Source organism: Myotis nattereri, assembly GCF_964212035.1.
Source record: "Myotis nattereri genome assembly, chromosome: 1".
In the NCBI taxonomy this organism is placed as follows: domain Eukaryota; kingdom Metazoa; phylum Chordata; class Mammalia; order Chiroptera; family Vespertilionidae; genus Myotis; species Myotis nattereri.
Genome location: NC_138075.1, coordinates 43,554,953 through 43,571,637, shown reverse-complemented (window position 1 = coordinate 43,571,637; position 16,685 = coordinate 43,554,953). Strand labels below are relative to the sequence as shown.

At 46.1% G+C, this 16,685-nt stretch overlaps 1 pseudogene across 1 annotated transcript; it reads right to left on the bottom strand.

Annotated features, from left to right (window-relative positions):
* Nucleotides 1-4,101: 4,101 nt before the first annotated feature.
* On the bottom strand, nucleotides 4,102-4,561 carry LOC308514247 (ferritin light chain-like; annotated as a pseudogene). Its single transcript has one exon. The product of its transcript is annotated as a ferritin light chain-like (transcript).
* Nucleotides 4,562-16,685: the final 12,124 nt, after the last annotated feature.

The following is a 16,685-nucleotide window of genomic DNA, read 5'->3' as shown; positions in this document are numbered from 1 at the left end:
GGGGTGTATAAATTACTATGACCTCTCTGGAAAGCAATTTGCTAGTATTAGATGTAAAAAAAAAAAAAAAAAAAAACGTTTCTAACTTTTGACCTAGTAACCCAACTTCAAGGAATCAATTCATCCTAAGGAAAAATCAAAGTGTGGTCAAAGATGAATGCACAGCAAGTTCTCCCCAGCTTTGTTTGCAATAGAAAAACTGGGAAACAAGCCAACGTTTAACAATAGGGGGTGATTAACCATTTATATATAGCACATGCATACAATGGAATATAGTGCCATCTAAAAATCATATTTTTAAGAATATTTAATGACAGAGAAACGTTCAAGATATAAGTAAAAATATGAATATGTCATTAAGTGATTTTCTGTGAGTCATAAAATTATAGATGAAAACAAGTTTTTCTACTTTTCTGCATATTCCAAAATTTCTATAATAAGCCTTTTTTTTCAGTTTGGTAATACCAGAATGATGTCAAAGTATTTTAGTTGAATATAAAATACAAAGTTAATGTTTTAGGAGATTTTTAAAAATACATTTTTATTGATATCAGAGAGGAAGGGAGAGAGAAAAAGAAACATGAGTGATTAGAGATTGGCTGCCTCCTGCATGCCCCCTCCTGGGGATGGAGCCCACAACCCAGGCATGTGCCCTTGACCAGAATCGAACCTGTGACCCTTTAGTCCGCAGGCTTACACTATATCCACTGAGCCAAACCAGCAAGCACAATGTTTTAGGATAAGCATGTCAAACTCAAAGGCTAACAAGTGCCAAATAAACAAGGTTTAAGTTTATGTGGGCGGCAAAAAAACAAAAGTTTAAAATTTCATAGAAATGTAGTTTTATTTGAATAGACACATGCTGAATGCAAAGGGCTGAAATAAATGAGTAATTGTTAACATAGAATAATAGAACATTTTAATAAAAATTAATATTTTTTTCTTGGACATTACCAGACACTGAATAACTGCACAAATTAATAAGCATAATGCAAATAAACCTATTTTTCTTGTTCTTTGAAAGCAAAATATTTCCTGTTGCGCACACCAAACAAGTCAGTCCAAGACTAATGACGTGGTAATCGGCTGCTAAAATATTCGCTGCTAGTATTAGTAGAGAGAAATGGTGTGCCTGTGTGTAAGACGCGTAAGTGAAATGAATGCAACACAATTATAGTAATCAGTCATTAGTGAACGTTATAGTTCGTTATTAATAACAGACAGCCCTCAGGTTACGTTGGACTCCACGTACATCGTTTTGTAGTTACATCACTATCTCCCATTTATTTATAAAAAAAAAAAAAAAGTTCCGTCATTTCGACATATGTGCTTTGTTTTTTATTATTTATTTACCACAAGTAAAGGTCAGGAATTATCTTACTTTTAAATTTTTGTTGTTGTTTCACTTCATTACTGCTGTGTATGTGCTCCATGTGAGTGACGTAGGTGCTTATGTAGGTGGGTTCCGACTTACAGCAAAAATCACATTACGTTGCGCCATAGGAACAGATCTCCGAGGTAACCCAAGGACCTACTGTAGTCCTATATAATAAAAGCCTAATATGCTAAGCATCCAGTCGTCTGCTTGGCCGTTCAACCAATCAAAGCATAATATGCTAATGATATGCTAAGGCTGCTCAACTGCTCACTATGACATGCACTGGCCACCAGGGGCAGACAGTCGACCAGTCGACCAGTTGCTATGACGTGCACTGACCACCGGGGAGTAGACGTTCCGACCGGTAGGTTAGCTTGCTGCTGGGGTCTGGCCGATTGGGACTGAGATGGGCTGGACACATCCTGGAGCCCTTCTGCAGTCCCTCCCCAGCTGGCCAACCTCCTACGTCCCTCCCCAGCCCCGATTGTGCACTGGTGGGGTCCCTCGGCCTGGCCTGCACCCTTTTGCAATCTAGGACCCCTCAGGGGATGTCGGAGAGCTGGTTTGGGCCTGATCCCGCAGGCCAAGCCGAGGGACCCCACTGGTGCACGAACTCGTGCACCGGGCCTCTAGTAATGTATAACAGGATATTATAAAAATTAAGTTACAAAATTTTTATTAAAAATTTTCATACATACCGTTATATTGGCTGGGCCGCAAAATTATTCATTGTGGGCCACATGCAGCCCACAGGCTGTGAATTTGACATGCTTGTTTTAGGAGATTTAAAAAATCATCCATGATCTTAATTCTATAATGTATCTTTGTTTTGCATTTATCATACATACAGTAAACCTAAAAAATGTACATTAAAACACTCATATAATTACCATCTAGCTTCTATAGTTAACATTTTGCTATATTTATTTTGTCACATATCCATCAACCCATCTTATTGTTTTCTATATTTAAAAATAAGTTCCAGAAATCAGTGCCCTTCACCTCTAAATACTTCAGCTTGTATAACATTAGCTAAAGTTAAATACAATTTACTTACGGTTCTTAATTTTTTAGTTAAAATTTACACCCAGTGAAATGCACCAATCTTGTGTGTGATGAATTTTGACAAATGTACACACATGTAACCCACACTCTAATCAAGATAGAGAATAATTCCATCACCCCAGAGCATTCCCTCTTGCCCCTTTCCCATCAGTCCCCAGTCCCACACCTCAGTGTTTCACTTCTTTCACTATAGATTAGTTTTCCTTATTATTAAATTTTATGCAAGTGAAATAATATAGTATGTTCTTATGTCTGACTTGGTTTTGATCAGTATAATAGTTTTGATATTCTTCTGGATTGTTGTTTTTATTGGTAATTCATTTTTTTTTATAGGGAGGGTAATACTGTTATACAGATACTAGAGGTCCGGTGCACAAAATTCGTGCACAAGTTGGGGGGGGTCCCCCTCAGCCCAGCCTGCACATTCTCCAATCTGGGATCCCTCAGAGGATGTCCGACTGCTGGAAACGGGCAGTCGGACATCTCTCTCACAATCCTGCACTGCTGTCTCCTAATCACTCACCTGCCTGCCTGCCTGGCCACCCCTAACTGCCCCCCTCTGCCAGCCAGGTCACCCCCAACTGCCCCCTCCCTGCTGGCCTGGTTGCTCCTAACTGCCTCCCCTCTGACCCCCGCTGGCCTGGTCACCCCTTACTGCTCCCCCTGCCAGCCTGGTTGCCCCCAATTGCCCCCCCCGACCTAGTCACCCCCAACTGCCCCCCCTGCCAGTCTGGTCGCCTCCAACTGCACACCCCCTGCCAGCCTGGTTGCCCCTCATGCCCCCCCCCCCCCCCCCCCGGCAAGCCTGGTCGCCCCACGCAGCCTGCTTGTTCAGTCATTTGGTCGTCCCTCACTAACCCCACTGCCAGCCTGGTTGTAGGCAGCCATCTTGCGAGGGTGTGAGGGTTAATATGCATATTACCTCCTTATTATATAGGATACCACAATTTGTTTCTATGTTCACCTGCTATTGGACATTTGAGTTGTTTTCAGTTTTTGGCTATTGCAAAGAAGCTGTAAACATTTTCTTGTGAACATGTTTATTTCTGTTGAGTAAACATATAAGTGGGGAATTGCTGGGTCAGGGGATAGGTAAACAATGATAAGATTAGAAGAAACTGCCAGAACTTTCCCAAAAGAGGTTGCGCCATTGATGCATCCACCAAATATACGTGAGAATTTGGTTGCTCCACATCCTCACTAACTTTTGGTGTTATCAGTCTTTTCAATGTTAGCCATTCTGGAGGGAGTGAGTGATAACTCACTGTGGGTTTAATTGGCATTTTCCTGATGGCTATTGATATGGGCACTTTTTCATGTGCCCACACCATTGGTGAAGTCCTCTGTGAAGTGGTCTGTTCAAATAATTTGTTCATTTTTTCATTGGAGTTTTTGTTCTTATTGAATTGGAGAGCATATTATCTTTTCATATGATAATATGAACATACTGTGCTTACTTGTATGCATGCTAATTTGTGTTCTGTTCTTTTTTCTTTTCTGCAAACAGCTTTATTGTTTCATTTGGTCCAATGCATGGGAGAGGGCTCCAGGGTGATTAAAAGAATGACTAATAGTTTCAGGAAGAGGCTCAGCTAAAAGCCAGAAACACCAGGGGAATGCAGAGGGGTTTCTGAAAGGCCTCTGGGTTCCAGAGGCTCCTAGTCGGACTCGAGGGTGAGCCTTTTAAAGAGACACTCGCCCAGCCCAGCCTGGGGGCAGGCCAGCCTGCGGGTGTTGGTCAGGTGGTTGCCCATCTTCTTGATGAGTCTCACCTCCTCACCCAGGAAGTGGTTCTCCAGGAAGTCACAGAGCTGAGGGTCTGCGTGGGGAGAACCCAGGGCCTGCCGCTCCACAAAGGCCTGATTCAGGTTCCTCTCCAAGGCCAGGGCGGCTTCCATGGCGTCCTGAGTTTTGCCCCACTCATCTTGGGAAGGCTTCTGCTCATCCTGGAAGAGAATGCGGCCGCCGCACTTGTTTTTCAACTTAAACAGACACTCAGCATCCTTGTGCTTCTTCTCTGCCAACTCGTGGAAGAAGTGGCCCACACCCTAGAGCCACATCGTCAAGGTCGAAATAGTGGCCCAGAGAGAGATAGGTGTAGGAGGCCTGCAGATGCATGTTGGCCAGGCAGTTGACTGCAGCCTCCAGCTCAGTGGAATAATTCTGATGAATTTGGGAGCTTGCAGTTGTTCAACAATAAGGAGTTAAGGTAGAAAAAAACGATGTGTTGGCTGGTCCCGGAGGTGTTTCTGAAGGTGGTGACTGGATGAAACGCAGGAGAGTGGTCAGAGGCTGTAAGAAGGGGCGTCCCTGGGTCTGTTCCATCCAAACACTATTGAAGCAAGAGACAGATCCGGGACCGCCGAGGGCACTGACTGTTTTCTGTTCTTTTCAATAAATATCTCTCTATATAAAAGGCTAACATGCTAAGTGTCCCTCTGCCCACCTGACTGGTCGCTATATGTGCACTGGCCACCAGGGGGCAGACGCTCAACCCCGGAGCTGCTGTAACACGCACTAGCCATTTATGGAGAAATGGCAGCATGGACCTGGTGCTGACAAAGCAGCACTCGGCTTCACCCAAGTGGGACACAGGGCCCGCCACCACCCTGGAGCAACATCGCACCAAATCGCAGCCAACACAGCCAAGACTCCTTGGCACAAAATGTAGCCCACAGCCCAACCCAGCCCGGAAATGGTGGCTGTGGGAGCCAGGTAATGACATCACATAGCATCACCCAGCTTCCACTCCCTAGTGACTAGCCTCCTTGCAGTTTCTTCAGCTCAGGAACACAACTTGCTTTATAGCCAGGTGGAAACATTTACACTTTAACCAAATGTCTGTGAAGTGTTTTCCTGTGCCTCATCTCATTTGATCCTCACAGAAATCCTGGAATAGGTAGATAGGAGACTCAGTGGAATCCTATTTTGTTTTCATTAGCTGGAAAACGGAGATTTAGAAAGCCTAGAACTTGACCCAACTGAAAAGAAGTAAGAAATGGTGGACCTTGAAAATGAGTTCAGGTTTTGTCACTGCGCAGAATATAGTCAAACACTGCTGCACTTAAATATTTTACCCTTTGTTCTCCCTGCATGATCTACAATAATAATCTGCTTCGTGTTGATATTTACTGCTGTGTTCCTGACAATTACCTGAAAGAGAAGTTGGGGTGCTTCACTAGGCTGGAAAAAGTTTAGTTAAATCAGAAAGCAGGTCTAATTAAACAAGTTTATTCTATATACTACAGGCCTGGTGCACAAAATTCATGCATGGTGGGGCAGAGGGTCCCTCAGCCTGGCCTGTGCCCTCCAGCAATCCAGGACCCCTCAGGGGATATCTGACTGCCGGTTTATGGGCCTAAACCAACAGTCGGACATCCCTCTTGCAATCTGGGATGCTGCATGCACCAGTGACCGTACTTTTTGTACAGGTGAAAGGCATCTTGCTGTTGTATGAGCAGCTCCATTTTTTTGCCCTGATTATAAAAAGTAGTACATAACATGATCCTTCTGAGACAGTAGTACCATTTTCCTCATCTTATTGGTGGAAAAACTGAAGCAGAGAGAAGTTAAGTAATTGGCTTTGCCACACTTATAAGTGTCAGAGTCAGGGCTGACCACACCACAATATGTGCGAGCCAGAGTCCATGCATGTCATTGCTGCATCATCCTGTTTTTCCAGTGTTAGAATAGCCTTGCCAGGTTTTAATTTTTAAATCTAAGAGACTGTTCCCAATATAAAGGGTAGGGTTCCTAGGCCTGGCCAGTGATCAGGGCTGATCTGTTGGGCAACCAGCAGGGAAACTGGGGGTCCTTGCTGGCAACCGCCTTAGCTGGTGGCCTCGTGCTGCTTGCAGGCCAGCTCCTCCCCCCACCGCCGCTGCCGGTCACCTCCCTCTGCCTGCTGGCACCCACCTTGGCTGGCCTGGTGCCACCCACTCGCTGGCCCCACTCGCCGCCAACCTGTAGTTCTGCAGGTTGTTTCACCATTTGGTTGATTTGCATATTAGGGTTTTATATAGATAGATATAAAAGGCTAAGTTGACTTGTGCATGCACAATACATATAAAGCTCTCACTGGCACCAATCACACACGTGTGTTTCCATCTGTCATTGTTGACAGTGAATTTTGCTGACACTTCTAGAGAAAGGGTGAGTAGCGATATTAAAATATTTCTTCTAATTAATTTCCTTTCAATGTGCAGGAATTCGTGCACCAGGTCACTAGTAGTATTATTACATTTCCCACTCTATATTTCCTCCTGGAAACTTAGTACATTTTAAAGTGTCATGAGCCTTTTCCCATTATGATACAATTTTAAGAATTATCAGGTGGGGTGACCACTGATAAATTTTGGCATAATTTAATTTGTCACTATAAAATCTCAAGGGACACCTCAAGTCCAAATTGTGCTTGTCTGCCATCTTGAAATAAGGTAGAAGATAAGTGTCCCTAACTTGGTAGTCCCACCCAATACCTTCTACTATGGCTGGCAGATGATCAATAACTACTTGTTTAATGTTTTCTGTGGTGTGGTCCATTTCACTAAATATTGATCTTGGGGGCAGAATTTGACTCCATAGTGTTAACAGAACTATCAGTCTCTCCTCCTATTTAAGTTCTCTCTCTGTGAGAACTCTGTATTTTTGCCTTCTGAAGAATTGAATGGCTACGAGATCATGAAATCTTACCATTTGCAATAGCATGGATGGACTTAGAGGATATTATGCTCAATGAAATAAGCCAATCAGAGAAAGACAAATATCATATGATTTTTACCTGTATGTGGAATCCAAAGAACAAAATGAACAAACAGACAAAATTAAAACAGACTCATAGATACAGAGAGTGAATGGGTGGTTGCCAGAGGGGAAAGACGTTTGGCGCACTGAGTGAAAAAGGTGAAGGGATTAAGAAGCACAAATTTGTAGTAACAAAATAGTCACGGGGAAGTAAGTATAGCTTAGGAAATATAGTCAATAATATTTTCAAAACTATACACAGTGCCAGTTACAGTACTGGAAACATTAAGGGGAACACTAGGTATATGATTGTCTAACCACTAAGACATATACCCAAAACCAATTCAAAATAAAAATTAGAAAAAATCTGCATGCTGCCCCGGCCAGTGTGATTCAGTTGGTTGGGCGTCATTCTGTTCATGGAGAAGCTTCAGGTTGATTCTGGGTTGGGGCCTGGGCCTGGGGTTTTGGGCTCAATGGTGGAGTGGGAGGCAGGGTGCAGAAGGAGGCAGCCAATTGATGTTTCACTCTCACGTTGATGTTTTTCTCTCTCTCTCTTTCTTTCCCTTCCTCTCTCTCTAAAAATCAATACAAATATTTTTAATAAATAAATAAAAATAAACACAATAATATTCTTTTAAAAACATGTATGCTTAGATTTCAAAATAAAAGCAGTTTACTAGGAACTTTGTTTCTTTCCCCCCAGCTTTTTGGGGTATAATTGACAAATGGAAATTTTGTATATTTAATGTGTACATCTTGGTGTTTTGATATACACGTATATTTTGAAAAGATAAAAAGACAAATAAATGCATGGCAACAGCTTGGAACTGGTCAGGAGCCTTCAGTACGGAGGTCAAAGATACTTCCAGAGGCTCTTCCAGGCAGGCAAGAATACACAGGAGACCTAGAGCAGGTGAGGTGTGGGCATCCAAACTCAAACTCAGATTCTGCAGATAATCCAAGAAGCTTCAAGGGAAGGCATGCCCATGGCCCCTCTGGGAAAGGGAGCCCAGACAGCTCTTTCTGCAAGTTGATAGTGCTTATAAATTCAAGTTGGAGATCTCTGAGCAGATGCTTGGAGCAGAGGTTGGTGTCCAAGCCAGAACCTGACCAACAGGGGGCTCCCTATTGTTGGTGATTAACCAGCTCAGGCACCTCCTGGTTGCCTGGTGGGGGGAAGGTGGGAGCGCAGAGAGCAGCAGTGTCCACTGAATGGCTGAGGCTCTGGAGCTACCTTTATGTTTGAGGGCAAAGGAGTCTTTGCTGCAACTCTCCAAAATGCCTGCTACACAGTCTGTGAGGGGCTGGGTCCCAGGGAGGCTAGGCTGGTGGTGGTGTTGCAGCTTTCCTGCCTGCCACCTGAATTCCAGCAATGAAGTTTAGAGCATTGGCCGAAGGAGTGCGAGTAAGAGGGGACATCTGGCCTAGAGAGTTGGCTAGTGGATGCTAAATAAATGCTCCACTAGGGAACTTCTAACCAGAACAGTTCTCAGAATGGGTGGGCCTGAGCCAATGGCACAGGGTATCGCCTCTACCTAGAGAAGTCAGGAGCGTGGGGCCACTGGGAGCTGGCAGCCCCTGAGAGGAGAAGCCAGCAAGCTCCAAAGAGTCTGGCATGACTAACAGACATAATAGAACCAGCTCCTCCATGGACACCCACCTTGAACTGTATGGTGATGGTTGATCCAGAGTGGATTTTATAGTATGTAAATTTTAAAAAGGAGGGGAAACCCTGGCCCCCTCACCTGCCCCAGCCCTGCCCCACCACCAACTTGAACACACAAGGAAGTTGTGTTAGGAAGAAGGCCTATTTTCCACCGTTTTCCCTCCTCAGACCTTCCAGAGCCTTGTATGGTCCATCAGTAAGCAGCTGATGGACCTCCTCTCTTGTGTTAACTCAAACCTGGTTCTAACCTGATGACCCCTCTCCCCAGCAGTCTTCTGGGCCACAGAGGTCCCCCTCCCTCATACGCCCCAATCCTGGAACTGAGAATTGTTCTGGCTCCCCATCACTGCTCCATCTCTCCTCCCTCCTCCTTTAAAGAGACATGACTGGAGGAAACCAAGATGGTGGCATAGGTAAACACCGGAAATTGCTGCCTTGCACAACCACTTCAAAAATACAACTAAAAGACAAAACGGACATCATCCAGAACCACAGGAAGGCTAGCTGAGTGGAAATTCTACAACTAGAAGGAAAGAGAAAAGCACACTAAGACTCAGAGGAGGTGCAGAAGTAAAGTGCAGAGGTACAGAGGCACACGTGGAAAGGGCTGGCAACTGAGGATCCGGTTGTCTTTTTTCAATCGGGAGGGAGACACAAGCTCCAAACAGCCCTAACTCCAGTTCCAGATGAGTCTCTGGGGACCCAGACTTATACAGGGAGAAACTGGACTGTCTGGCATCAGTCAGAACTTGAGGGTGGCTTTCTCTCAGAGGTGCTTGCAGCGATTACCAGGACACTGAGACCTGGGGCCTCTTAGGGAAGGACTGAGGATCTGCCATAGCTGTTTGCTCCGCCCTGTTGATTCCCTGAGACCCCGCCCCACTCAAGCTGCGGCAGAGGCTTTTGCATATGAATAACCTGGCCCTTTGCAATCTAAAATTACCTAACAATCTGCAGCTGGGTCAGAGAGACCCAGAACTTCCAAAAGAAGGCCCAAGGCCCCATAGCAGCTTGCATTGCTTCACATTTGGGCCTCATCTGGGCACCTCCAAATCCCAAACTAAGAAGAGGAATCTGCAGATCTCTCCTTAGCTCCTGCTGGGTAGCCTCATGCAGAGGCTAAATTAGCACCTCCTTAGAGATCCAAGTGCCAGTGTACCCAGTGGTCAGAGTGGGACCATCCAGATTACAACTCCTCAGATCCATTAGGGGCACACTTGGGGGGCAGACTCAGTGAGCACCAAAGCCCCACTGAAGCAAGCCTAGCCCCATAAGGGTGTCTCCAGCACAGAAGTTCTCCCACCATAGATACAGCTGATTCTCACAGCCAATTGGCCTGGAGGTCAATTCCTCCCAGTGATACCAAGTACAATCAAGGCTTACCTACAACAAGACTGTGCACACAGCCCACAAAGGGGTGCACCAAGAGTGTCTACCTCAGGTAATTGGGGAGGCTGAGCTACTGGGCCCTATAGGACACCTAGCAAAGAAAGCCACCCTATCAACACAGGGAAGCAGCCAAAATGCGGAGACAAAGAAACAGGTCACAAATGACAGAAATGAAGGAAAGCAAACTACTGGATATAGCATTCAAAACCACGGTTATAAGGTTTTTCAAGAATTTTCTAGAAACTGCGGATAAATTTAGTGAGACCCTCAATAAATCTAGTGAGACCCTCGAGGATATGAAAAAGGACCAAATAGAAATTAAGCATGCACTGACTGAAATAAAGAATATTATACAGAGATCCAACAGCAGACTAGCGGATCGCAAGAATCAAGTCAAAGATTTGAAATACAAAGAAGTAAAAAACAACCAACCAGAAAAGCAAAAAGAATCCAAAAATATGAAGATAGTGTAAGGAGCCTCTGGGACAACTTCAAGTGAACCAACATCCAAATAATAGGGGTACCAGAAGAAGAGAGAGAGCAAGATATTAAAAACCTATTTGAAGAAATAATGACAGAAAACTTCCCCAACCTGGTGAAAGAAATAGACTTACAAGTCCAGGAAGCGCAGAGAACCCCAAACAAAAGGAATCCAAAGAGGACCACACCAAGACACATCATAATTAAAATGCCAAGGGCAAAAGACAAGGAGAGAATCTTAAAAGCAGCAAGAAAAAGAAACTCAGTTACCTACAAGGGAATACCCATACAACTGTCAGCTGATTTCTCAACAGAAACTTTGCAGGCCAGAAGGGAGTGGCAAGAAATATTCAAAGTGATGAATAGCAAGAACCTACAACCAAGATTACTTTACCCAGCAAAGCTATCATTCAGAACTGAAGGTCAGATAAAGAGCTTCACAGATAAGAAAAAGCTAAAGGAGTTCATCACCACCAAACCAGTATTATATGAAATGCTGGAAGGTATCCTTTAAGAAGAGGAAGAAGAAGAAAAAGGTAAAGATACAAATTATGACCAACAAATACACATCTATCAACAAGTGAATCTAAAAATCAAGTGAATAAATAATCTGATGAACAGAATAAACTGGTGATTATAATAGAATCAGGGGCATAGAAAGGGAGTGGACTGACTATTCTCAGGGCGGGGGGGGAAATGGGTGTGGGGGGTGGGGGAAGAGACTGGATAAAAATCGTACACCTATGGATGAGGATGGGGGGATAAGGGCAGAGGGAGAGGTGGCAACTGGGTGGAGGGGAGCTATGGAGGGAAAAAAGAGGAACAACTGCAATAATCTGAACAATAGAGGTTTAATTTAAAAAAATAAAAATAAATAAAGACCAAAAAAATAATGAAAAAAAAATTCAAAAAATTAAGTCATGGTCGCCATTCGCCCCTCCCAGGCATTTGAGAGTGGTTGTTTCCCACCCTCCAGAACAACTGCCTGCCTTCTGCCCCTCTCAGCCCCCATCCCCCACTGATGATCTTGCCTCTTAATTACTGCAAAAGCAGACAGGAACTTTGCCGTCTTCTCTCCATCACATTCACCCACCTACATGGACTAGATAGCCTTTCTCTCCTGTTCAAAAGATGAAGTGTCCTTTCCTCTACCAAAGGCTGAACTTCTATTATGTCACAGGATCCCAGGCCTCTGATTTTCTCTGAGACTCTCTGTCTCTCTCTCATCATTGATGCCTCCCCTTGCACTGGATCATTCCCACCAGCATACAAACATGCTTTCTATCTCCTGTCACTTCTGGGAGGCAGACCCTATAGAGAGGAGGCTCCTCCCGGGTCACACAGGCCTCCTCGCTCTAGCCCAGCATGCTGCCCCTTTCTACTTTTCAAGTTTTGGAAGGAGTTGCTGTTGTTTTTTCCCAAAACATCTAGGGTCCCTGTCTCCAGAGGTAGAAATCAGTTCTCCCTATTCCCGAGGTTCAAGTCATGTTTGTTGCACGACATCTGTTCCCAGGGACTGTGGGGAGACTGGTGTTGTCACAGTCTGGGGAACTGCAGAGATGAGTGGGAGGACCGCGCTGGGGCCTGAGAGCTGGATTCTTGAGAAAAGGTGTGAAATTAGTCAAACCAAGATTCGGAGATGAATCTTGCTGCAGTGAGCTGTAGGCTGCACAGGCCCTGAGAACTGAGGGAATGCCCCCATCCTTCAGGCCAGGAAGCTGTGCGTGCTCATAGCAGTAGTGCCTTCCTGGCGATGCGATCCTGGCAAGTTTCATAATGTCTCTAAACCCGTTTCTTCATCGGGAAATTGGGGAGAATCACTACCTCGAAGAGAACGCTGCTGTGAGAAGGAAATGAGATCACACGTGCCGCGCTGTTTTACCTCGGCTTCTTCACGGGCCCAGGCAATCCTCAGACCTCAGAAGGCCCTTTAGTGGATTCTGCATCCGGGTGCTCCTGCCGTAGAAGCTGTTTCTCCCACGTTGATCTTTCCTGCCGCCGCCTCGTCGTTTTGGCAGGAAACACCTTTATTAATGTCAAGAGAGACCTACCTGAAGGCCTCAGGGCGAGGGAAAGAATATACAACAAACTACTGACTAAGGCTGTCAAGCCATTTAGTCTGCATGGATCTTCTTACAGGAGGTAAAGGTGACTTGTCTGCCATCACCCAGCGAGTTGGTCTCAGGGCTGGGAGAGCATCCAGGTCTCCCAACTCTTGAGCCCTGGTCAAGGCTTGAGGGCCCTGCGAAAGCCATCAGCAAGATTTAGTGCAAATCCACTTCCTTTTACAACTAAGATCTTCAATATACTGTATCGTGATAGCTGATGCACAGTGAATTTTATTGTATGTAAATTTTAAAAGTGGGGGGGGGGGTTGGAGGGAACCACTTTCATATAGATTATCTTAATGACAACTGGTTTGTAGGACTGTTTTCCCTTCCTCGCAGAAAATATTTGGGTTGCTGAGACTTCTTTTTCATAACACTGGCATCTCTCTCTTTTCCAAAAGTAGTTTTGCTTTCCACTTTGTAATGTTCCTTCCCACCTTTCCCTCCATCTCATGACCTGTGAGACACACAGGTAGTTATTATCATCCCCTTTCTCCAAGAAGTGTGAACATCATGTAGACCCAGGTTCAAATCCCAGCTGTCACTCACCACCTGTGTTATCTTGGGCAGGTTACTTAACTTCTCTGAGCCTCCTTTCCTCAACATTGAGTGAGCATGGCCATAACACCCTCCTCCCTGGGCTGTTGTGGGTATTACGTTTAATGCAGCATTTCCCAAATGTCCCCAATGATGAGAATCCTCTGGGTACTTGTTAAAACACAGATTCCCAGGCCCCAGTCCAGAGCTATAGAACCAGAATTCCCAGGGGTGAGGGAGGCCTGGCAGTCTGACAAACCCTAGGGATTCTTATCAGAGAAATTTGGGAAACATTAGGTTGACTCCTATAAAGCATGGAGTGTTGTGTCTGGCGCTAAGCGAATATTTAGCGAGTACTTATGTGTTCAATCTTTGAAATGGGGATAATTACTGCCTGATAGGGTTTTTATGAGAAAGAAGCAAAACGATGTGCAAGGCCCAACGGTAAGTTCTGAATCCGTGTTGGTGTCCTCACTCGTTGTACTGGCCCCCACTCCCCTAAGCTTCCCTCATCCCAGCCCCATACCCACAGCAGGAAGTTCATCATTTAAATTTCAGGGACCAAACCTCATTTTAACCAGTCTGTGTCCCAGGCCCTTCCTTGTACCAGTCACTCTGGTCAGAGTATGGAATATGCTGATTGGCCAGCACTAGGTCACTTGCTCAGCCCAGGAACCAGATCGGTGACCATCAGCCCCACCTGAACTTCAGGAAAGGGGTTGGGCCATGTCCATGGGAGTCTCTGCAGTGGTTTTTTCAGACCAAGAGGAGAGGATGCCTGGCAGGCAACTCCACAGGCATCCCTGGCATCAGCTCCCAAGTCACAGGTGGCAGCCTAGAGGGCCTCAGTCAGGCTGATCAGCCTCAGACCTGCCCTCGTCTGTCCAACCATCTCCAGGCCTCTCCTTGCCCCAGTCAGCCCTGAGCCCATGTTGCCACAGAGGCCTGTCCAAGGGCTGGTCCAGGGACTCAGGGACACCATTGCCCAAAGCTGCTTATAGGGACCCACTGTGGGAATCCTTCCAACCAGGAACAATGAGTCTCTGAACCAGGATAAAAACAGTCTTTGCAAGTCAGCAAATGAGACAAACCAAATTGCTTGTCTGCCTGGCTCTTTGAACACAGTGGATAAGAACAAGATCTCCAGTGCCAGACACAGGTTTGAAGCTTAGCTGCCACTTACTTGCTGGGCTAGTTGTCTAGCTTGTCTGAGCCTTGGTTTCCTCTGTGAAATCCGTGTGAGGAAGAGGGAGGCAATGGATATAAGTTATGACAAGAGCAGGAGCTCATAATCTAGGATCAGCATCAGCATCCTCCTCTCCAGGCACTAGTCTGCGTCAAGAAATGCCCTTCTCAGGGGTGACTAGCCTGACACTATTGGGGAACCAAACCCACTATGAATACTTAAAAAACATAGGATGCACTCAAAGCCACAGACAACACACGGATGTGCCCTGACGCGCGCGGCATCCTGTCCACCCGAGGCTGGGCTGCTCCTCCTGGAAGACACTGCTGTGTATCTACTGACTCAACAGCTGGCCTCCCCGCAACCGGCCAGCCTCCGGAGACTTGGTGCAGAAGCCCAGGAACGGGCCCTTGCAGTGTGACCTTGAGCACATCACTCACCCTCTCTGGGTTCTAGTTTCCTCTTTCATGACATGAGAGGGGTGACTGATGACTGGGGGATTTCAGCTCTCAGGGGTCCATAGGGCACTTGCTGGCACTCAGTGGGGAAACCTCACTCACCAGGTGCACTGGGCAAGGTGACTGCTTTACACAGCTGGCTCATACAGGTGTCTCGGGGAAGCAGGAGACACGCCAGTGTTAAGACGAGGGGGCTGGCTCTGGAACCACCCCTCCCTGGATTACTCCTGATGCTCTTCTCTGGCTGTATGGCCTGGGTAATGGCACCTGCCTAAGGGGGCTGTGAGAATTCAGTAAGAACGAGATGCTGCGTGTAAACCACAGTACCTGGCACACAGCAAGAGCTCGATAAACGTCAGCCTCTCCCCTCTGGCTAAGCTTCCTCCTCCTCCTTGCCATTCATGACAAGGTCTGGTAATTGTCCAGACCTGGGTTTCACCCTGGCTCCACCTCTTCTTACCTTCAAGTCCCTGGGCCTGGGTTTTACTCATCTATGAAACAGGTACAATGAGACTTTTACTCGAAGGCTGATGTGAACGTTCAGTATGATTGACAGACAGTTCGCCTCCCTCAGTCCCATCAGCATGAACCCAGTCATAGTCTATTTTAGCTTCCATTTTTATAGCATCTATTTCCATATCTGTGTGAGTCAACTGATCCTTAAAACCCCCAGAAAGGGAGCCAGGGCCAGAAAACCCAAGGCCAGGCCTGAGCCGCTCTCGATTTCACCCCACTCCCGTGTTCTTTCACCAGCTCCGGAGGCACAGAACGTGCCCACCTCGTTCAGCCTCACGGCCCCCGTTTCCCACAGCACCAGGCCTCTGGGAGGCCGCCGCCCATCCTACACACGCAGTCAGGAGATATCTCCAAAGCGAAGTGCAGGAGTCCCAGGACACCACCCAGAGGGTGGGGTGAGGTTTCCCAATAGTGAGGTGCACCTCACCTACTGGAACTGCACAGGAGCCAGGGCTCACATGGGGTTCCAGGCTACAGGGCTGAGGATGAAGACATGTGCCTATGTATAAACTACCACAGCACATTAGCATAACCCTTCTGGAAAACACAGCACCTTGCATGCGGGTGTTAGACATGTCAGCTTTGGTGCCATGACACTACTTCTAAGCATTTGTTCTAAGAAATCCTCAAAACGTGTAACAGAATGTCCACTGTGGTGCTAAGCTGGACATAACATCTAACCATTGGTTAGGATGGAACACATCAGAACAGTTAGTGGACCGCTACCTGTCCTGGTTAGATGTTTTTGAAGACCCGTGAGAGGTAGAGAAATGATCGTAACAATGCTAAGTCAATAAGGAACAAATGTGTCCACACATTCCTGAGGCTCCCAGGCCTATGTTCTATTTTACAGTCTCAACAAAACAATGGAAGGTACTCAGACTAAGGTCTGGTCCCAAGGTTGGCCTAACATTTTAGTGACTGTTTGGTTTTTTATCTTTTTCTCTTTACACTTCTCCCCCCTCCAACATGAAGCTTTTCATGAAGAACGCACACCGCTGAGTCTTGCTTTGAGACCAAAGCGTCCAAACGCAGTACCGGGTTACACGTCCCATGAGAAGAGCTATGTGGTCAGGGAGCCCTGTCAGCGAGCAGGGGGTGTGGAATGCATCTTAGATCAATGGCCTGTTGGACTCAAAGAAGCCATCCCCAAAAA